Raw genomic sequence first — 12,055 nt, forward strand, 5'->3', positions numbered from 1 at the left:
ATACACCGTTAATGTATGATGGCCAGTTTTTCCTCTGTGACAAAGTCAGTAATTCAATTGCATGATAAATCTGCTCAGATTTGAAAAGTCATGTAGTGTATTCACAGTGGGGTCCAAAAGTCTTTGTTAAAAAAAACTATTGTATTTTCCTATTTAATTTAAAAATAAACAATCTTTTAGGATTTTGAAAAAAAAATACGGAAAATTGATATGGAGAACTATTTAAATTTATGTCATTTTTCATCAACCTAGATTACACAAAGTCAGATTCATCTCAAATCTAGCATGAGAAGGTTTTACACAAATGTAAAATTAAGCTAGTTGTGCCACATCGAAAGGATGCTAAGTACATACACAAACATTCTTGTTGGAATGACTGCATGTCGTGTGTGAAGAATCTTTTAGTCAAGCTGTTCTCAGTGCTGTTTTCTTGTTGAGCTCTCACATGCACTGTAAGGAAAAAAAATGTGGAAAATTAGAAAAGGCACTAATTATCTGTCCGTTAAGTTTATGGACAGTTCCTTTAATCCTAACACAGCACAATGCAATGCATAATTCAATATAAAGCTAAAACTCCTGTGAAAAATCCTATGGAAGATTCCTTTATATTTACTCTGTACATTGGGCTCTGTTTTTATAGACTTCATGGAGTGCACAGTCACTCTATTTACTTTGCTTAACTGCTTTTGGAAAGCAGTATTTTTTTTCAATACATGTCTATTACAATACATGTTACATTTTAAACTTGCACTAAATACATTTGTATTTTAAATCATTTCCATTATGCTGAAAAACAAATCTGATTATGTTGTATATAAAGAATTAATTTTTTTAGTTTAATCAGACTATGTTCTGGTCAAGCTCAGGCACTTTATTAATTAAAAATTGTTAATTTAACAATGGCAAGAGAGTTGGAGCCATTGGTCACTGAGGGATTGAGAGTTTATATTTTTAATATTTAAATATGTAAAAAAGACAAAAATAATAGCCCAGTGCCTCTTAAAGGGTCATCGGATGCAAAATTCACTTTACAAGTTGTTTGAACATAAATGTGTGTTGGGAGTGTGTGTACACATCCATCCTATAATGATAAAAATCCACCCAGTGTTTTCTCAAATCAGGCTGTTCTGAGATTCCTGTCAGAATGATGTAGTTCTGTACAGGTCGCTCCCACGATAGTTGATTGACAAGACCGTCTTACCTTAGACCCGCTCTGAGTGAGCTGAGAGCTGAGAGCCATTGTGTCGACTCCGGTACAGGGGAAGACAAGAACGTCTCCGATTAAGCGATTGAGGTGTTTAGTTGTTGGATGTAATAATGAATATAGCAGTCGTCATTTACTCCCGACATCTGAGCTGCTGAAGACACAGAGGATTAACATTACTTTCATTTTGAAGGGAATGTGCCGATCTGCCTAAATGCATCTATGTTCACACGCATCATTCGTGATCAAGCTTCATCTACAGAAGAAGTGAGTATAAGGGTTTTTATGAATCTTTGCAAATCACCTTTCCTAATAATGTGTTAGTTAGCCAGTTTCGCGGCTAAAGTAAACAATTCTGCTCATCACTCCACGGAAGAGAGGGGCGGGGTCAGCAGAGTTCATTAGCATTTAAAGCAACATTGACTTGAATGGCTTGATGAAAACAGAGCTGATTTTGACAGGGTAAATGTGTTTTTTACACTACCACTGAGAAATGTTAACCAAAGTATGTTATAGACTTTTCATTAAGACCCTAAAGAATCATATCAACTTGTAAAATGGGCATCCAATGACCCCTTTAAGGCTTCCATACTAAAATAGTTAATGTAAAGAATGAATTTTGCAATTACAAAAACATTGTGGTTTTGCTCCAGAATGAAAATCGACTTCACAGCAGAGTCAGACAATCAACCTCTTACCAAAGCCACCCTCCCATTTTCTCTCTCTCTGTCTCTGATGTTGCCGGTATAATTAAGTGATCACTGTTCTGTTTGATATGAAGTAGCTCACTGTTAAATTAAAAACAGGCCATTTTAATTATAGTCTCTCTTCCCTTAATTAGTTTGTGTTTTTCCCTCTAACTCTGTATTATAGACCCCTCACTCAACTCTGTATTATAGACCCCTCACTCTCTCTTTTTCTTTCAGTCTCTCTTTATTCTCTTTTCTGCACAAACACATAAAGGGAGAGGTGGAGCACTGCGCTCTTTTGATGACTCTTGACGGTAAAGTGAGAGTGCATACACACACACACACACACACACACACACACTCATGAACAGCCTTTTACTTGATCTAATATGTGATGATTAGCTTTTTCATTTAGTTGAGTCAGACCACATTAAGATAATTACAATTATTAAAGAACAATGGGGGTTTACTACAGCAGCATAGGACACACACACATATGTGGATAATTGCAACATACACCGTCACACAAGCATAAAAGACCGGAGCCCAGAACAGCTGTATGTTATGATGACATTGCTCGGGAATAAATAGAAAGATGGATGGATGGACTGAACGATGGCGCTTTTGACGTGTGAATAGATAGAGGAAGAGAGAGCAGCAATTATCTCGGCTCAGAGTGTAAGATGACCTCCTGTGAAATGGTCATAGAATTTAGAGGTATATTTCTGGCTGTGGGGTTTTAAACATCTACAAGTCTTTCCTGTCCACTGAGATTGAAGCAAACTGCTGCTTTACTCCAGTTGACCTACATAATCTTGTGTAAGGCTCAACAAAAGAAGCTGAGAGATTAAACTCATCCTCACTCACTGAACTGAACATGAATCAAACATTTTTATAATCTTCTGTATGTTATGAATTGCATAGACTTACAATTAATGCTTTAAAAGCAATATATGGAATGTTCCATCAATCTGTTAAATGACTCGCGACTAAACGATTTTGTGTGTGTGTGTATATATAATTTTTCTTTTTCACAACACTTAATATGAAAAAATAGTACACATAAATGCATCTACATACAAATTCAAAATTGGTTTTAAGCAATTTCAACGGGGGGGGGGGGGGGGGGGGGTAATAATTTGGCAGGGAGTCGAAAATGGGCACAACACTGGCCTTTAAAAACATTCACAATAGCAATTTTGGATGTGTTTGTCTATGTAAAGTGTTTGGACAGTTGAGTATTGTTAGAGAAATTTGTTAATTAACTCGATTCTCGCCATAGCATGAATACGTGGTGTATATTAATAAAGAAACTGAAAGCTCCCAAGAACTAGTGATTTTGATCAACTTTGTGTGAGAGAGATATCCAAAGATCAACAGAAACTGACTCACAGATATACACAGTGAAAGTATGAAAGATGAGAGAATGTCAGTATTTCTGTTTTAGCCCTTTTATTAGGATATAGGATAGATCAGAACTGACAGGAAGTGAAGTGGGAGAGAGATAGGGGGCAGGATTGGGAAAGGTCCTCGATTCGGGATTCGAACACAGGATGCCCGTATAGCAGTATGGAGCTGTATGTTGGCACGCTGCCCACAATGCTATCGGTGATGACAGAATGTCAGTATTTCTGATGTTTCTCTTGACGTACAAGTTAGGATGTGATCTGTGGTATGAGGAAGCAGAGGTTTGTAATAGGTTATTAATTAACTGCTGAAATGAATCTGACTGTAATTTTGTGTCACTGCTAGACTAGTGTCACAAACCACTGTCAGACAAAATCAAGATTTGACCTCAAATTTGGATGATTACCTGTTGCTTAATATAAACCATCAACATCAAATCATAAGCAGAAGGAACAGTTGCATATTTGTGTACTGTATGTGTCTGCAGACATGTTTGAGGAGAGGTGTGTTTGCTTCTATAAAGGGAGAATCTGATGACTAGATTGTGAATTCCTTATGAACAAATCACTTGACCTTTTATTGGTTTGCCACAGAAACATTTGACACACACAAACACCCTTGACACATATCTGCTGTGTGATTCTAAAGAGCAAGTTCTTATTATTTCCTGAACTTCTGAATGTTGTTTGCTCATAAGTCACCTATACTGACACAGGAGAATCAGTTATTCTGCTGGTCCACTAATAATATCAGAAACTGCTACAAAGCATTACATTCTCTCTCTCTCTCTCTCTCTCTCTCTCTCTCTCTCTCTCTCTCCCTTTCTTTCTCTTTCTCAGTTCCTCCCTCACGTTTGTGCTGGTGTTCCACTGACCCATATTCCTCTGGTAGTTTTTTAAAGCTACAGAGCCACAGTCAGCTTTCAGACCAAAGCAGCACCGACATCAAAAAACCATAAAGCGAATCTCAAAAGAAATTAGAGACAAAAGAAAGAAAGAAAGAAAGAATTTTTTTTTGTTGTTGTTGTTGATCTTATTATATACCCAATGACTCATGGCATGATGAATCTAAAACTCCCTCCATTAAGAATTGTCATCAGACTTTAATTAGACTCATTTTGGTTTTATAATAATTAGCAGAGTTTTGAAGCTACTTTTGCAAGCACATCATGGCAACTAAAACTATTAAAGTATTAAGAATAATGCACAGTAATTACATCTATTTGGTGAGTACAGTAAAAATGCACGGAGCCGGTAAAGCCACGCAACTGATGTGTTTGAGAGGTTTAGCTGCTCTTCTGCCCAGCGGCTATATTGGACGGAGAGGCTCATAGAGGATTCTGTGTTTGCCATGGCAACCAATACTGTGTCCTGATACAGGCTTTCCAGCATCACATATTATTTCTGCTTTTGCTGATTAAAAAGATGTTCCATAAATGTATTAGTTTTTGTGTTGACAGCATGTTTTATCCTATAAAAAAGTATGCAGTGCCAGAAAGTTTTAGTGCTTGAAGTGTTAGATTTGATTTGTTTAACATGTATTTATTTGATTAATTCAGTGCAAATTTCTGCTCGTTATTTCAGCTCCTGACACTGCTGCAACAGACCCAGTTTCACCTTTTGCTGCATCAGTGGAATATGTGAGAAAACTACCTCCAAAATAGAGCAAGATATTCACGTGTGCCTTCAAAAGGTAGCTCTGGGCTTAGCTTCTTGTAAATTTGAGCATCACCACATACATGTATTAAGCCTGGACATATTGCAGTCACTTCCAACAACCGCCATGGTCACTGTTGAACTGTCACATAGATTTTTTCATAGACATTTTGCATTGTGCTGTACTACTTAAATGTTTTTTTCCCTGACTAATTGCTCTTTTGTGATTTCCTGTTTTTTTAACTACCTGACAGAATTGCTTTTTCACCCAAAGTGCTCTGCATACAGTCGTGGTCAGAATTATTGGCACACTTGGTAAATATGATCAAAAAAGGCTGTGAAAATTAATCTGCATTATAAATCCTTTTGATCTTTTATTTAAAAAATCTCAAAAATCTAACCTTTCATTGGAGAATAAGAATTTAAAATGGGAGGAAATATTATGAAATAAATGGTTTTCTCTAATACACATTGGCCACAATTAACGGCATCCTTTTATTCAATACTTTTTGAAACCTCCATTTGCCAGTTTAACAGCTCTAAATTTTCTGCTATAATGCCTGATGAGGTTAGAAAACACCTGACAAGAGATCAGAGACCATTCCTTCATCCAGAATCACTCCAGACCCTTTAGATTCCCAGCTCCATGACGGTGCTTCTTCTCTTCAGTTCACCTCACTCATTTTCTACAGGGTTCAGGTCAGAGGACTGGAATGGCCATAGCAGAAGCTTGGTTTTGTGCTCAGTGACCCATTTTTGTGTTGTTTTTGAGGTTTGTGTTTGGATTATTGTCCGTTTGGAAGATCCAAACATGGCCCATTATAAGATTTCTAACAGGGTCAGTCACTTATTGATTTTTTTATCTGTTGGTATTTGATAGAATTCATGATGCCATGTGTCTGAACAAGATGTCCAGGACCTCCAGCAGAAAAAAAAAAAAAAACAGCAGTATATATTTTATTGTACACATGGGGTACTTTTTTTATCCCTGTGTTCACCAAACCCATCCTGAGTGTTTGCTGCTAAAAAGCAAATTTTTTAGTTTCATTTGACCATAGAAGCCAGTCCCATTTGAAGTTCCAGTCGTGTCTGATAACTGAATATGCTGGAGTTTGTTTTTGGATGAGTGAGGAGAATTGTTCTTAAAACCCTCCTGAACAACGTGGTCATAGGGGCTGTTTGATAATTATTTTTTTAAGGTTTTCTGACCCCGAAACTCAACCTTTCTCTACAATTCTCCAGCTGTGGTCCTTGAAGAGTCTGGCCACTCAAACTCTCCTCCTCACCGTGCATTAGGACGATATAGACACACGTCCTCTTCCAGGCAGATTCTTAACATTTTCTGCTGATTGTAAATTCTTAATTATTGCCCTGATGGTGGAAATGGGAATATTTCACTGCTCTAGCGCTTTTCTTAAAGCCACTTCACTAATTTGTGAAGCTCAATTATCTTTTGCTGCACATCAGAAATATATTCTTTGTTTTTTTTCATTGTAATGGATGATTAAGGGAAGTTGGGCTTTGTTTTCCCTCCTATTTATATTTCTGTGAAACAGGCAGCCTTGTCTGGATAATTTCATGTTCATAATCCCCCTGGAGTGCTCAAAATTGTAACTATGAATGGGAATATACTTCAGAGATATTTTACTCATAAGAATTTCTAGGGGTACCAATAATTGTGTCCAACATGTATTTGAGAAAACATTTATTTCATAATGATATTTCCCCCCATTTTCAGTTGTTTTAGTTCAGTGAAAGGTTAGATTTTTGTGATTTAAAAAATAAAGAAATAAAAGATCAAAAGGATTAATTATGCAGGTTTATTTTCAGAGCCTCCTTTGATCATATTTACCAAGGGTCCCAATAATTCTGACCACGACTGTACATCTTCCCAGTCATGGAAATTAAGTCATAAGCAAATCCAGTCATAAGCATTGTCTGTGTCATCCCAAAATACTCCTAACTAACACTCTTCATGGTCTTGTAATGCAACCTTTAATTTTTGGAAAGGCGCTCTACAAATAAAGCATAATAACAATAATATTTTTTTCTGCAGTTGGATGCACATATGTGCATGAGTTAACCAAAGTTATTAGTTATAATAATACAATTTATTAATTAACTTAATTTTTTTGTGCTGTGTGAGTTAATCATTTATTTGATTAACTCCCACAGCACAAAGAGTTGTATCATCTTGCAAGGGTTAGTAACACTTTAGTGTAGGAACCAGTTCTTGCTACTAGTTGCTTATTAGCATGCATACTATTAACATATTGACTTTTTATTGGTACTTATAAAAGCACATATTCTGGATGAATTTATTATACATTCCTAATCGTGACCAATAGGCCTACCTAAACTTAACCTTATTAACTATTCATAGGCAGCAAATTAGGAGTTGCAAAAGGCAAAAATCGCAGTTAAAGGTTTGTTAATGGCGAGAATGGAACCTTAAAATAAAGTGTGACCATTGTTTCGTTAATTTATTCCACGGTATTAAAGCAACTATGTTGAGGCAAACATGCATTTGCGAAAGGCGACCGTCAGCATAGGCTGACAGCAGCATGACATTCACCAAAAGAGCTGATCGCTTATGAAAATCATTTTAAAATGATTGCTGTCGAGCGTTTGTTGAAGTGCGTTCCTGACATGTGTGTCTTTTCTCTGGCGCGTGTGTGTGTGAGGCTGCGGGCGGTTAGTTCTGTCGTTGGTTGAGTATTGAGCTCCACTCCAGTCTGACCTACTTTCGTACTTCGCTTCAGCTCAGCGCTGTTTACAGGCGCTCGTCAGCGGAGGATGTGGACCCGGTAACGAAAACACGTCGCCGAAACGCCGAGTCGCGTGCGCTCCCGTGCCGCTTTTATTCTGGGATTCTTCAGTTAGTGTGCTTTGTACATATTTTGTCCCGTGTCCGACTTCAGAGTGGCTCTTTCGTGGGTTGTTTATGAACTCACTCGTGGATTCGGTATGAGAGGCGCGGACGAGGGCAAAAGTGAAGTGTGGATCGGTAGTCCTTAACGCACGCACGGTAAGATATTCCCTATATTGTGATGCAAACAACCAAGACGATTTAAGTTTTCGGAGCATTTAAAGATCGTTCGTTTGGTTCCATTGGATTCTTCGCTTTTTGTGGAATCTAAGTGGAAATCTTAAGTTACGGAGTTGTAAATAATAAGGGTCGCGAGGAAGCGGTACTCGCGGGAATCGCCTGGTTCTGTGATGTTACCGCGCGCTTTCCCTCACCTTAATCTTTTTATCCCGTGCGCGATGGATTGTATGAGCGCGCAACCAAACTCATTCAGTCCGGTTTCTGACGATACAATTACGGCAATGAAGGCTTATTAATATTTAGTCTGTGGCTTTTGCTGCTTTGAATGTCTTGGTTCCGGATTGATCTGAAATCTTGGAATGCGGTCAAAATGGGTCACTGTACAATGCGCTGAATCCAGTGTCTCCAGCAGCATAAAACCTGCCTGCTTGGACGATATGTCTCACTTAATGTTGGGCTTTTGAGACTTGAAAAATGACTTGAACCAGTGTACACATGCGTGAGAAATTCATATGAGCTTCTGTCTGACTTACTTACACGATACACATGTTTTCATCCTTATGCTGTGACAGCATGGTTTCCATCCACTTGTCACTTTAATTTCTATCTTAATCAGTTTCTTCATTCAAAGTGGTTGGAAAGGTGCATAGCTACAGTAGACTTACCTCAGGGTTTTAAACATAAGAAAATAGCTTAGTGGTTTGATTTTTACTAGTTCCGTGGCCTTGGACTCCTTCTGCTGTTTGGGCTGGAAGTGCGTGTTTGGGTTCTGTTTGTTGTGGTTCAGGACATAATTTGGACTTTGCAAGTAACAATTGAAGGGCAGCAGACGCGTAACGTGCCCATTGACTTTTTAAAGTTAAATTTACACGAATGTTACGAATGAATTAGATTACATGTTTTAGTCAGAGCGTCTTCAAATAGACTCTAGCAAACAGAAGTCGCGTTTTGTCTGAGGAAGCAGCCATGGCAACAGAACGCCGCTTTCCGTTTACGAAAATTAATAAACAAAGTTATGACAAAAAGATTATTTAGCACTTCATTACAAGTGTACATACCACATTGTTAATGTACTTTATTATGCATGCAGCTTTTTAGATTCATATTATGTATGAAATATTTAGAATAGTAATAAAAGACTAAAGATTTGAAACAAATTGCTGCTTAAATAGTTTTTGATTAAATGTATTCATTTAGCAATATCCAGTGCGGCTTACAAATGAGGAATATTCCAAACTCTTTATAAGAACCAACATTGTCAATATGCTATGGATGAGTGTGTAGATGTGTATCAGAGCTTATACCTGGGGCCCCTTGGTCAGTGGTGTGTGTATATGTGTGTGTGTGCTGCTGCTCCTGGTTAAAGGTGGGCTCTCGCCTTCATGATAATACTGTAAAGAGTAAGTGATGCAATAATTCCCTCACAGGGGTCAGGACTCAGGCTGTTTGGTTCCTGGAAATCACTTGTTGTTCTCTCTCTCTCTGTCCTTATCTGTTTTCCTCTGTCTCTTGCCCTGGTCAGGAGCCCGTTGTTACTAATTACTGTTTGTATAAATACTTCTCTCATTTCTGTGTGTACTGCACATATTTCCCTGAGAGACAAATTAAGCTGTTTAATAAAAGCACAGAAGGATAATTGATCCTCATTGCTTTTTCCTGACCTTTTCTTTCTCTAGGTTATGTTTTTGTTTGTGAGTGAGTGTGTGTGTGTGTGTGATTATGGATGAATGGGGTGCACTTGAAACATTCACCTGGCTGACTGAAACCATGAAACATTCACCTGGCTGATGAAAGCAGCATTTACAGTAAATGCAGGGAAAAAACACTGCTGCATGAATCATCCCAGCAGCGAATCAGCACTCCACAGGATCCACATGCTGTTGTCTCTGTCATTGTTTACATAAATGCATTTTATATGCATTCTGCTTTGTGAATAATTAATAATTACAACTAGTTAAAGAATAACTCTAATTTAAACAAACTAAATTTCAAATGAATTTTTTTCACTCCATTTATTGCTAATTTATATTTCATATTACTGAAATGACTAAACAGACAGAATTCACAATAAATACTTGTGCCATATAGATACATTTAGATATACTGTTGTTAACTTTATATTTGTAGGTGTAACTAATATTTGGTACACTGAAAATACAGATCTACACAGACATACACAGATCTTTATGGCTATATTAGTGAAAATGTGTCATATACTCACTTGTTTTAATTTAGTAAGGTCATGACATTTACCATATTCTAACCTTAAAACCTTAAGCTCAAACAATCTGAGCCCTTAGACATAAAATATTTTCTTCAAGTACAAATTTCCATGTAAACAATTAACAACCATTCAAAAGCCAATGAGATTTTTTTTTTATTTTATTAAAGATGAGTCAACAAGGCGCCCTTTTTTGGGGGGGTCAAAAATACAGTTTAAAATACTGTTTTCTATTTGAATATATTTTTAGATAAAATGTTTTATGGCAAAGCTGAACATTTAGGAGCCATTACTCCTGTATTCAGTGTCACATGATCGTTCAGTAGTCATTCTAATATGCTGATTTGGTGCTCAAATAAAATATCTTATTTATATTGACAACAGTTGTGTTGCTTAATATATTTTTTTGTGAAAAGTGTAATACATAATTTTTTTAGGATTCTTTGATAAATAGAAAGTTCAATACATTTATTTTAAAGAGCAATGAAAATATGATCTTTAATAACAGTATACATGCTATTTACTGCCAATTTGATTAATGTTTAATGTGTCCTTGCTGAATAAAAGTTTTCTTTAAAAAATGACTCCAAGCTCTTTAAGAGTTGTTTATCTCTGCGTGATGCTTTTCAGCTATTGACTATAAAGTCCAAGCTTGTATATATAATGGTCCTCATTCACGAAGCACAAGCAGAACGAATTTCGGTCAATGTCGTTCGTACAACTATGCATAAATTTGCACTCAATTCAATAAGATATTTGTTCTGCTCATGTTTCATGAATGAGGCCAGTACACACGTCTCTGGGCTAACATCGCATTAACACTCCTGTAACACTGCACCAACATTGTGCCAAAAGTGTGTGTGTTTTCCTGTTGCTGCTGTAACATTCTCGAGTGTTTCCACCCCTTCCGGAATCCTCCTGGGGCCCCCTATCAGCTCTCACCACTGAGTGTGACCCTTGACCTCTTTCTGAACCCAACAGCTACTTTTACACACTCCTGTGTCTGATGTGTGTGCGTTTACTTGGTCATGTTCAGGTGTTTGTTAGCTTGTGTGTATTTATGTGTTCATTGTGTGTTTAAGTAAGATAGTAGGGAAGATTCTTATTAGTGAGATGTTACAGAGAATGGGGAAGGAGTTAACTCTCTGATAAAATAATAATCCCCTTTCTTACAGTGACCTCTGTTCTCTTTGCTCAGTTTATTATTTTATGTGCTGTGTGGTTGCTTTTAGCAGACAACAAACACACACAGATAGATAGATAGATAGATAGATAGATAGATAGATAGATAGATAGATAGATAGATAGAGATATATTAAATGGAACAGTTTATTGAAACAAATAAAAAAATAAGTTAGCACATGTATTTTTGTTGCGTATATTATTTGATAAATCTGGCTTTTAACTATCAGTTCACAATGTCAAACTTCCCTGCTTGGTTTATTTTGTCATGATGTGTGAAATTTAAAAATATAATTAAATAGTATCTTCACACTTTTGCATAAATTGGCAGAAATATTCTGTTCACGTTTTTTGTTTGTTTGTTTCTTCACACAATCATGTCTCATAATTCATCTTAAGCTCATCACTGGCACTTTTGTCTCCTTGGTAACCAAGTAAACAAATATAAAAAAATAGTGTCTAAATGGCAGAATTTAGAGACCGTTGTAAACGAAAAGTCATCATAAACCATTTCAATGGGCCTATTTATACTTGGCCCTTTATTAGTTTACTCCGATAGCTATCCGATCACGAAAAGACTAGGTGTAAATGTATTCTAGATGGATTGCAATCCGATTACACACACCTTCAGGAGGTGGTTTGAGACTC

General features: G+C 36.9%; 1 protein-coding gene across 1 annotated transcript in view; it reads left to right on the forward strand.

Moving 5' to 3' along the window:
• Positions 1–7,664: 7,664 nt before the first annotated feature.
• Positions 7,665–12,055, forward strand: part of npas2 (neuronal PAS domain protein 2) — a 37,169-nt gene continuing 32,778 nt past the window's right edge. The window contains exon 1 of the mRNA XM_079417292.1: positions 7,665–7,983. The gene's annotated coding sequence lies outside the window, so the exon portion shown is untranslated. The remainder of the gene's footprint in view (positions 7,984–12,055) is intronic.

This window comes from Barbus barbus (assembly GCF_936440315.1).
Source record: "Barbus barbus genome assembly, chromosome: 5".
NCBI classification, from domain to species: Eukaryota; Metazoa; Chordata; class Actinopteri; order Cypriniformes; family Cyprinidae; genus Barbus; species Barbus barbus.